Here is a 12,213-nt window from a genome sequence, read left to right on the forward strand (position 1 = left end):
TCACGTCCTCGTGTCGATAAGTGATTCTGATTGGATGAAAAGCCACAACCACATCCAGATTTTACAAGCCCACGTTTGTGAGCAGGGTGTTGAGACACTTTATCACCACTGGAGGGCAGTGTGGCTTCACGTAATGGCACCACTTCTACTCTTGTGCCTATACTTCCTTCTCTGACTATTTTTTCTTTTATTTTATTTTTTAGGGGGAACAGCCAGGAGTGTGTGTGCATTTTTTTGTACACACAAACACATGTACACATACATTCACACACCCTCAATGCTGCAATTTGGACTCCTTGTGGTTCTTCTCTGCCAGTGACTGACAGGTTCGTAACGAGAGCAGCCTAGAGCGTTTGCCCTCCAGGCCTGTACATCAACCATCAACACACACACACACAACTAGTCTTCCTCAACAGTTAGATTTTGTCCAATGATTGGCGGACACTGTGAGCCGGTTTCCATGACGCGGCCTGATCCGACATGGAAGGAATGCCATTGTCCGGTTCAGGTGGAAAAAAAATCAGGTGACGCCGAGGCCTCGCAGACAAGAAGGTCGCGCGTCGGCTTATTGTGACCGTCACAATGACGAGGCCGCGTAGCTGGCCGGCGAAAAAGCGCAACCCGGGGCAGCGCGTTCCCTCCAGCCCTTCGTGATTCATCTCGCCGCTCACCTTTGTTCCTTCTCTTCTTCCAGCGAGAGAAAAAAGCCAATTAAAATACTCTGTGGATGGATACGATGAAGAAAGACATAGCTCCTCCGTGACATTCTCTCTACCCCCTGCATGGTGACAGATCTGGTGCATTCACACCGAGGTGAGGAAAAAAAAACGGAAAAAAAACAGACGGCTCCCGCCCTCCTGCTGCTATTAAATGTTGATGTATAATATCAAAAATATATACACGCGCAAAAACATGAGGACGAATGTTGGAATCAAAATCAACCCTGGATTCAACCCTGCATACTCAAATAAGCCGCATGTGTTTTTTTTTATGTGAGGAGCAGACCAATAGTGAATATGAAAGGATGTGGACCATTTATTTTTGACATGACACGGTGTGTTTTCTTCCTTCCCAGGAGGCCATGCTGCACACACGAAAACAAGCTAGGAGGCCAGTCAAGCTTATACTACATTTTCTGGTGTGGCTGCATGTGTCGGGGTCACCAAAGTGTACGACCTCTACTATTCAGGATGATATGGTATGTTTTAATATAAATAGTCAAACAAAGCCCCTCAGGACAGTTTGTGTACATGCCTATGAGACTCTTTTAAACACACACACGACACAGTGGCAAGAGTTTCAAATTTGATTGGCCATTTTGAAATCTGGACGGCAGCTGAGTGACCCAGCACTAACGAGGCCTCAGAGGAGCGCTTCTCATCCGCTGGCCGGACAACGCTGCTTCCTTGTCACCATGTTTGTTTAAACTGATTATTAGCAACTCATCCCATCAAGATTACATCACAAAAGCAGCATTGGAATTGTCGACCGGACACAACTTGATGTACACCTGCACCAATGAACCATGTCAAATACAAAAAAAAAAAAAAAAAAAAAAAAAATGCATGCAAGATATTCTCATTGATATTGTTAGAGAAGTCATTTAAACTACAGTACAACGGATCATACAGTACTAAGAGATAATATTTATAGTGTCCTCTTATAGCTACAACAAAGAGGACCGCCATTTGTATGATGTAGTACTGTTGTGCGCCACATATTGAATACAGTTTCATCTGTGTCAGTGATACCTGAGAGTTAAATGCAAAATTGTGTATACACTACTGCAATTCATATACTTAAGCACTATGCAGGGGTAACTAATGTTATGGAAATTAAAACTATAGATAATCATCGCTGTCCACTGGAAATGGAGTACTGTACTGCAAATTATTATTAATATTATTATTATTATTTGTTTTATTTTTATTTAAATTCATGTCTTACCATAAGGGGCTTTTGTGACCCCCAGCCCCCCCCCCAAAAAAAAATAAAAAAAATAAAAAATTCCATTTAACTTCATGTTCACTGTATTGATTAAGGAGATGCTGTTAATACTGCATATTGGCCAAGCACCTACTTTTTTTTTATTTTTATTATTATTTTTTATTATTATTTTTTTTTTCATTAATGTTCATGCGACCCTTCATTTAGCAAGATGAGTCACTTCGAACACTGACTTGTGCACTGTTTAACGACTATATTTTATATTTCTTGGAGGTTCTTCTATTAATTGATATTTCACCATGACAGGGTGGACATTTTAAGCTAGCCAACATTTAAGTACAAAAAAAAATATGAAACCAAAGTGCAAATATTTAGCCAACATCCATCCACTTTTTTAGCATCTTATTGAAAAATGACAAAAAGGTAGTTTGAATGTTCCTGAAACAGTGAGAGGATTTCTTAAAGGGGAAGTGACACAAAAATGACAGGGTGGACAGCAATTCCAGAAAAAAAAAAGTACAGAATCAAAATAGATATTTTTGTGGAAAATAAAGCCATATTTAAAAAAAAAAAAAAGAAAAAAGAAAAAAAAAAGCTGATTCGATATGGTCTTTCATATTTGGAGAGCGAAACAATTCAAGGATCATGTGATTTGAAAGTGATGCGATTCAGTTCAACTCGGTAGGATTACTATTTGATTCAATACGGCTCAGTTTGAGAGGGTACGATGTACTGACTTTTTTGTTGTTGTCATTTTACTTCCATCTGAATGAAATTGTCAGGATTGTAAATGTACCTTTTGCTTCTAAGATATATCTCACCAATAAGACGTTTCAATACGTCGTGATATATTTCAAAGTCCCGAAAATAAAATACACTATATATATATATATATATATATATATATATATATATATATATATATATATATATATATATAAAAGTAGTTTCATTGTTCTGATAAATTTTCATGATGACAGAGATTCTGATGAGGACACCAAAGACACTTTAGAGTGATAGTGACCCAGCTATACAAAAAAAAACAGACACACAAGCTCTTCCTTATTTTCATTGGACAGTAAAAGTATGCTAAGGGGAGTCAGGCAGGCAATACTGACACGCAATGTGATAAATTATTGGTACTTGAGTTTTCCCCCCCCCCATCGCCGCGCCTGAAATATCTTGCAGCATCGTTCGTGTGCGTGCTTGCCGGTTTCGTATGATAGCCGAAATGCCACACAAGCAACGGCCTCGCTACTTCTGTCCAGTTAGATGGGACAAATCGTCAGTGCTGGAGATATGGCAGAGTGGACATGTGATGGCCACTGTGTCAGCAAGTGGAGATGCAACCCGTTTAATGAGAATCTATGGCCCGTTTGGATAAAGGGCCTGACTGAGAGGCTGTGACAAGTCCTAATGCACACGAGTATAAATGATGTGGGTGGGCCGAGGATGGGGAGGGGCTCATGCCGGGAGGTTGAGGCTGAGTGGAATCAATCCTCCGAGACCGCGTTGGGGAAGGGGCCGGCGGAGACTGACAAATGGCTCGGGAGGGAAAACTGCGGAAAAGAGCAAACTTGGAGAAGTGGAGAAAGCCTTTTAAAACATTTGAAATGAATTTGGATGGAGGTGTCACATTTGCGGCAAAGACGTTCAGTTGCACACACCCTTTGTTATGTTGAGCATGTTTGTCTCTGTAAGGCTGCTGCAGAGAGGGGTTAAAATCCGATTGAGTCGATATCACTGGAGAATAACAGCCTACAATACACAGTATGTGTGTGTGTGTGTGTGTGTGCGCATTTTGCATGTGAGCAAGATGGCGCCTAGGGACTTCCTCCCTCTTCGTCTACAGCCCCAGTTGAAATGGAATTGAATAGTCGGAATCCTCAATGGTAAATGTTCACAAAGTCAATACCAACTGTTCGGTCTCTCCTGCATTGGGATTAGGGTTAAGGGCATTACCATTTCTAAGACTTCACCAAAACACACACTCGTGATTCAGTCCACACCCACACCAAAGACGTTCACTGGATGGCCCCATGAGATCGTCAAATATGTTTCTGTCTTTTGCAAAATGCTTAGTACGCATCGTGTTTAAAGATTCCCTTGTACTATCCATCGGAGGCTTGTTTTCATTTTGTGTTCAACAATAATCTCGGCAAGATGGCGTCGTGGTCTAAGTGACAGATAAGCCTGGGGGAGAGAAAAGGCAAACTTGTATTAATATTAACTCATTCACTCCCAGCTATTTTCACTGAAGCAACTGGATTTTGACTGATTTCTCAAGGCCCACAGAATATTGTTTTTTATTTAGGGCTGCCACAAACGATTATTTTGCTAGTCAACGAATCACCATTATTCGCGATTAGTCGACTAATCGGATCGTATCGAAAGTAATGTATATTCCTTTTTATCTGAAAACAGAGCTGGTTTTTGTTGCTGTTTTGGTGATAAAAATACAACAAAAAATTTAGATATTTGCTTTTTATTGGACATTTTAAATACAATAGTCAAATACATTATTGAATGTTTACTGTATATTACAGAAGCTTATGACTGTAATTAGAAGAAGGGTTTCTAAAAATATTTTCAATCATTTAAGTTAGGTCCAGAGGCGCTGACATTTAACCTAAATTTGAATATATTTGTTACATTTAATTATATTAAATTGTAATCCATTCTTTTCATTTTATGGCATTTCTCTTGGCTCCCCTGTGGAGGAGGTTAGATTTATTTAATTTCTGTCCAATAAGATTTTAGTCTCTATGACACAGGTGTCAAACTTAAGACCCGGGGGACAGATCTAGCCCTCTAATGATCCTTGCTAAAAAATCTGTACCAATATTCAAATTGTCATGCCAATACCCGACCTTATTTGAATGTATTGGCATTTGCGACGGCGGCCTCTTGTGGCCATTTTACGATCTGGAACTGAAACAAACTATCCATTTTAAAAATCCACTAATAATTTCACTAATATGAAAAAAATATATGTCGACATCACATCAACGTACATTTAAAAAATATATATATATCTAATCGAAGGTCTAGTAATTGCGAATTATATGACATAGGCCTCACCATGCCTTAACAGGAGGCTGACATATTTCGCTGCTATCTTCCTGCTATGGCTACCTGAAAGCGAAGAACATCGCAAACGTTGTAATTGGTGGTAGGCTTGCAAAGTGTGATCTCTCTGAAGCACCGTAGATGCACGCGCTTCGAACTTAGGTCGTTGCAGTCTATTAGTTCACCACTAGATGGAAATAAATTCTACACATTGTATCTTTAAGTCACATGTTTGGCAGATGCCCATTAAGAATGTATTTATTTTCTGTCAAAGTTAAAGCGTTCACACTAGTGTTGTTCCGATACCAATACTGGTATCGGCAGAGGTGCCGATACTGCATTAAAACAGTGGTATCGGCATTGGTGAGTACTCACAAGTAACATGCCGATACCATTAATTCCAACCCTAATATAGGATTTTGGATGCAGCATCTTGTGTCTTGCTTGTGCACGACATTAACTGATATGTGACATGTTCACTGCATGCCGATCTAAGACATCCTATTGGCCCTTGAATGCTCTGAACCAATGGCAGGACAGCTTTTTCATGTTGAGGAAAAAAAAAAAAACCTTAGGTATCGGTATGGTATCGGTATTGGACGATACTGCAAAGCTGGATATCGGAATCGCATTGGGGGCCAAAAAAACGGTCTCGGAACAACACTAGTTAACACATTTGATTGAACATGAAAAAATTGCCACATTAACTATGTATTAAAGCAAAACAATCACACTATTTATTTTGACCACACATTATCCTTTACCATAACAGTGTAAAATTTTGCTTTGAAAACGGGACTTTGACAAACACTTTTTTGAGGCAGCAATTGGCAAGAATGCTAGTAGTGTGCCGAAAACACGTGGATGACAAATGACGTAAAGCTAATTAATAAAGTTGATTAATCGAGATTAATCAAAATTCACAAGTGTGATAAATCTGACTTAAAAAAAATAATCATTTGACAGCTCTAATTTATTTAAATTCATTTTATTGTGTGCTATATACAAAATATGTATTTTATGAAGAAATGGGGAATTTTATGCAATTTGGGGCAAAATATTACACTTGTATATCTAGGTCTTTCCTTAAAATGATCTTTCAGTGTTTTTTTTGTTTGTTTGTTTGTTTTTTATCTCAAGTGCATCCAACCAAGTGTCCATAGAAATTATTGGCATCTTGGTTTGGTATATTCATGTTATTTTATAAGGTAACAACATAGAAAGAAGCTTGATATAAACTTTCGATACATGACGAGCAACTTTTGATAACCAGGCAACATTAGTAGTATGTGAAGGCTGTGTGTAATTTTACCAAACTACAAAAGTTCTTGGATCAGGTCGGTTCAGCGCTCACACGGTGCCGCAATGTAGATCAAGTTTGGGCAGATTTGTTAGCCAGCGTGGAGCCGAGCTTTACGAGCACTGCAGCCCCTAATGCTTCCTGCTGGTCATTAACAGCAGGCAGACTTTTCTTTTCTTTTCTTTTTTTTTTTTCTTTTTTAAACTACAGCACAGTGTCTCATTTGAGCAGCGAGCCATAAAACCCCAGGCGCTGTCGCTCAGTGTCATTTAAAGCGGGACTGATTGGAGCTATCTCTGGCCTTTGCTTGCCCACCTTCCTCCCCGCTTGCGTTCTTTGCCGGACGCCTCATGAATAATAAATGAGGAGATATATGCAGGATGGAGCTGTGATATTAATGGAGCTGAAAAACAGACGGAGACGCATCCTTTGTGCCAGCAGCCATTGCTTCCCTTACCCAGCTCAAACTGCCCCTGCCCCGTCACCACTTTCCTCTCCTTTCCCTCTTCTGCCTGTGGGATGAGATGAGCTAACACTCAGTTTTTCCTCTCTCGACAGATATTCTCCACCTCTGGCTGCCACAGTGAGGGCAAAGGTTGCGCAGCGACTTTGAAAAAAGAGGGACAAACTTTCAAATGAACCTGGCTGCATGTGTATGCAAAGGGCCTATCGTCCGCCTGCTCTGTCGTTCAAGGACATGGCAGTGAGTGTCATCCTTTACCCATCCCGTCACCCATCCACACCGTCCAGACAGTCAAGGCCATGCATGCGTTTTTAGGGTGACAGGACAGTAAATTACAACTCTTGTATTCTTCCCTCTTCAACGAAACACAATCCTGTCCAGTTCCTGCGGTAAAATAAGCTTCCATTGCTCTGGAGCACACCGAGGCTTATTGAGGCCAAGCAGTAAAAGGCTCGCTGACACTGAATATGTGGCACGAGTGGGCTGGCAGTCAGTGAAGTTTGGCCCCAGGCTGCCAGAGTTGCTGCCCATCCTTGGATGACTCGCCCAAATAGGCCAGAGGGCACAGATAATGGGCAGAGTTTTCAAACCTTCCATTGGTGCCAGAATGTCGGAGCAGTCAACAATGATAAATCCTCACCTCAGACGGACACACAGACCTCATTGCATGATACAGAAGACTGCGAGTTGGCTGGAAAGTGAATAAAAGAAGGGATGGACCAAAAAGGCCGCAAGCAACTTCTGACCAACAGGGAGCAAATAATACATTTTTTTGAAGAAAAGAGAGAAATAGGCTCAATCTTCTTGAATTTTATGATGAAAAGGAATTTTTGGGTAGATAATGGTTTAACCAAGGAAACAGTAAAGGAGCTGAACATGAAGACTGGACCAACTGTAAAACATGACAGTGGCAGCAATTCAACTGTATCATTGTTGCTGTAACTCCACACGTTAACCAAAAAAAAAACCATTCCCGACATTGCCAGACAATTTTGAGCATTTTAACTCATCTGTCAAGGCAAACAGAATATTGTGTGTGTGAGGAATTAGCATTTTAACACGGATAAAAGCTCCAAAAAGTTGATTTTTATTGTTGGTGTCTCTAAAAAAAAAAAAAATTATAATAATACAACCAACCACCCCCCCCCTGTATTTTTTTTTATTTTATTTTATTTTTGTTACTCGCACATGTGCAAAGTCATACCTCGTGGCATCATAGGAAAATGTTTGCATTTAGCCTACTGTTACATGCCGGGGGCACGTAATTGATGTTATAGCGCGCGGGTAGCACACAAGTAAGGAGGTGGGGGAAAAGATGGTCACAGACGGGTGGACATGACAGGGGAGAAACACGCGACACAAACACGCAGACGCTCCTCACGAAGGCTTGACAAATAGAGCCACCGCTCCCGAATCACCGACTGTCAAAGTGCACATGAATACTGACTGCCCCAAAAAGGTAAGTACGGTTATGGCGAAGGTCCAAAGTCAAAGGAATGGGAAGTGGGCAATTAATGAAAGGTCGAGTTTATAGTGAATGGCGCACCACATGAAAGACAGCGGACACCAAAACAAAACCAAACAAACTAAAGAGGCATAGTGAATGCGTGGGACCGAGGGCTAAACCAAAAACCGAACAAACACAACAATGAAGACACCCCCCCCCACTCTAACTGGCAGCAACAGAACTAATGGTGGTGGCACACCTGAAACAAGTTCAACAATCAGTCGAGCCGGGGACGCAAGTCACCACTCGCAAACATACACACACAATACACATAAACAAATGGCCACGAAACAACGTGGGCCGTAACACCTACAAGTATGTTTGAACATACTCGCAAGTACATTCGAACGTATTTGCGAGTACGTTCGAACGTACTCGCCAGTCAAAAATGGTTACTCCGCATTGGCAATGCCACGCTTCCATCGAAAATGGCTACTATGAATATTCGCTTTCTTTTTCATGAGAAGTTTAGCTGGAGAATTTTGTAATTACTGAGTGTTGGACATTTTGTAAACTTTTGTTTGTGAATAGTACTTGTTTCACTGAAAGAAAAAAACAATTTTAACCTGCGCATTGCAGTCTCTAGATGTAAGATCTTGTACTGCAGTCCTGAATTTTATATGGTTTCGATGTGGGATGTCATGGCTGTACCGAAAGGGGACTGATTAAAGTAGAAGTATAATACTTTTGAATAAAGAGTTGCGGCAGTTTCATGAGCTTGACAGCTGACGCGCCATTTCATGACAGTGGTCATGCAGTTGTGCTCGTTAACATTTCATCCATATATTATTTTTTCATGCGTACAATTTCAAGTTTGCACAACTTGTTAATGGAACTTACAAGTTGACTGTAGTGTTTTGATGTCCACACACTGCAAGAGGGAAATAAAAGTATGTTTCTACCATGAGGCAATGTTTTGATCCCCGGCGTGAAGCTGGAGTGTCAGTGAAATCCCGTTAAAAGGGAGTATAGTTCAAGAAGTTGAAAATGTAACTTTTTGCACTTGCTTGGGTGAGCATTTCAGCTAATTACGCACAAATCCCTCACGCTCGCAGCTCCAATCCACCGGCGCCGCTGTCTCGGCAGAGGACAAAGAAAACAAAGGAGACTGACAAACAAACAGTGAGAGTGGGGGGGCAATCTAAAAAGGAAAGGAAGCTTTCTTTCTGTGTAGCGGCTGAGCCGGATGACAGTGGTGTTTAATCAGTCGCTTTCTGCAGCGGCGTCAGAGCGAGTGGCCCCGGCGGAGCGGCCCTCTGATCAGCACCGGGAGATCGACTCCCCGCCAAGGCGCTGCCGCCCCCTGAACCTCAGGTCAGTCCTTGGTGGCTGCGTTTCAGTCGGCTGTCGCCATCTCCTTCGCTCATTAAGACACAATATGTGTCTATGTGGCTTTCGGCACACGCGTGTGTTTATGTTTGTTTCAGTATGCATATGTGCGTACGGAGGGAAAAAAAAAAATGCACCCCAGGACTAGCCTAAAGGGGATGAGGATTCCCGACCTCCGCTGAGATTCCGCAGCACAACTTGGATATCTACCGGCGGGGGGAGGTTGTGTGTGTATGGAAAACGGGAGATGCAGAAAGACGTAGGATGCATCAAGTGACTTTGTGCCTCGGGGTCACGCACACACAAAAAGGGCGAGAAGAAGTTGGAGCTGAGGCAGAGTAAACAAGAGCAGACTGTTAAGATCTCAGTCTCATCACAGGGTTGATTTAGGTGCAGACTGTAAACTAATCACTAAGGCATCACACTGGGACGTTGAGCTTAAAGGTTATGCGTATTGAGATGGGGAGAAGAAAAAAAAAATCCGCCTGAAACTTTTCTCCTCCTGCCTCCACGGGTGCCACCTTACGTGATCAACTGCTTACCGAAAGAAAGGTCGCGACCTTTCACCCTGATGTAAAAGATTCAAATTGATGCCCGCCTCGGCTCATGTGCGATGTGCGGGCTGATTGACTGGCACCAGAGGACCCAGCGTGGTAGCGGCGCTCCGAACGGCCGTCAGGACTGCGCCTGTCTGTCGCCGTATGCTAATGTTGGCCTTTAAACAAATTCACCAAACGCACTTCCAGCCTGGTGTGTTTGTTCGCTTGCATAAATGCATATGATTCTCATTCCGTGGCGAGCATTTGCTCTGCCCCAGACAACAACGCAACAGAGTAATGCTATAAAGTTCACAGAGTCTATTAATTTTGAGGCATCTGAATAACATCTCAGTGTTTGTTAGACCTGCAGGCACGCGTCATAAATAATGAATCAACGGTCCAGGCTTGCTTTATGGACGTGACTTTTGAGTTAGAAAGACGCCACTTGTTTCCCGACTTCACGAAACTAGGAGATGCAAAGAAACACAGATGTGTGGCATGTGAGAAGACAAGAAAACAAACAAGGCGGATGAAGGACAAAAGTTGAGTAAGAAGGTGAACAACCTTCTCAGTCATGGAGAAGACGAAAATGTAAACGCACGTCATGGGGTTTGTACCAGTATGGAAACACATCTATATAAATATATAATATAATATATAATATATATATAAATAAGTATAAATTTATACGTATTTGCACGCACGCACACGCACGCACGCGCACGCACGCAAACGCACACACGCAAATCACGCACGCACGCAAACGCATGCACGCAAACGCACGCACGCAAACATACACACACAAAAAAAAAAAAAAAAGAGCAATGATGACAAGACGTTGAATCGGTAAGACTACCGAATGAACAATTCTGAGCTCTTTAAAAAAAATAAATAAATAAATAAATAAAATATAACAAAAAAAAAAAAAAAAGGAAACACATCTACAAGCACTCTTGACTTGCCCTGTGCTTAATTGACGACAACTGATTGGATTTACTTGAGTGTTCAACTCCTCTTTTTAACAACAGTTCACTTTGGGTGAAGTACAATGCATAACTGTAGATTGTGAAAGTTTTGACTCACATTTACAGATTATTTCATCGTTGGTTCAAGCAGCTTTTTCTTCAGGTGGGACTCGACTCGGCTGTGCTGAAAAATACTTTTGTAATCAAAATTTCCCCTTAAGTTCTTGTAATTGTAGCACAAATCTAACGGGAGGCAGAATGGTGGGGTTAGTTTCCTGCTTTTTTTTCTTTCTATCAAGCACTTTATCGAACACATTTTGTTTTTATATTGATCATATGACTATCATGACACATATTGATGTTGAATTCATTGCACAGTTTTCACCGGTTTCCATCAGTAATGACTAAAGCCCAACCAATCTGGATTTTTTTTAGACCGATGCTAATTTCTGGTTGGGAAAAAAAAATACAGATTATGATTAACTGATTAGTTTTACCCATCAATTCAGTTCAAATGGCATCCATTATACGCCGATTTTTTTGCTATTTGCAGGATTGCCTGGTCCAATTGTAAATATATTGTTACAGAAAAAAAAAAAAAAAAGTCCGTTTCGGTTCCCAGAATGCATTGCGTAATGCAAATTTTAGTATTACACAGGATATTTAAGGATACATATTAATAGTATAAATTTATGGGTGATATTAAATAATGAATCCAGTCTTACTTTTGTACAACTGCTGTAAATTTAATGCCATACACAAGGTAAAAACAATTGGCTAACATCAGCCATTTGGCTTATTATTTTGGCCGGTGTTTGAAGGGCCATAATTGGCAAATTTAATTGGCCGGCCGATTAATCAGTCTATTAATTACTAATATAAATATTACAATTCAAATGAAATCATTCTGTTTTGGCTCATTCACTTCTGTCAGTTCCAACATCTTAACTCCAGTTTCTGTACACAACTCAGACTAGTCTTTTGTCTTTATATCGGCAGCAAGGAGGGAGTTAATTTATTCTAATCAATATGGTTAGGAGTCACTTGTTTGTGGTTTATGAGGTAATCGATTTATTAACTCAGGTGTAAGAACT

Source organism: Festucalex cinctus, chromosome 10 (genome assembly GCF_051991245.1).
Source record: "Festucalex cinctus isolate MCC-2025b chromosome 10, RoL_Fcin_1.0, whole genome shotgun sequence".
Taxonomy (NCBI): Eukaryota; Metazoa; Chordata; class Actinopteri; order Syngnathiformes; family Syngnathidae; genus Festucalex; species Festucalex cinctus.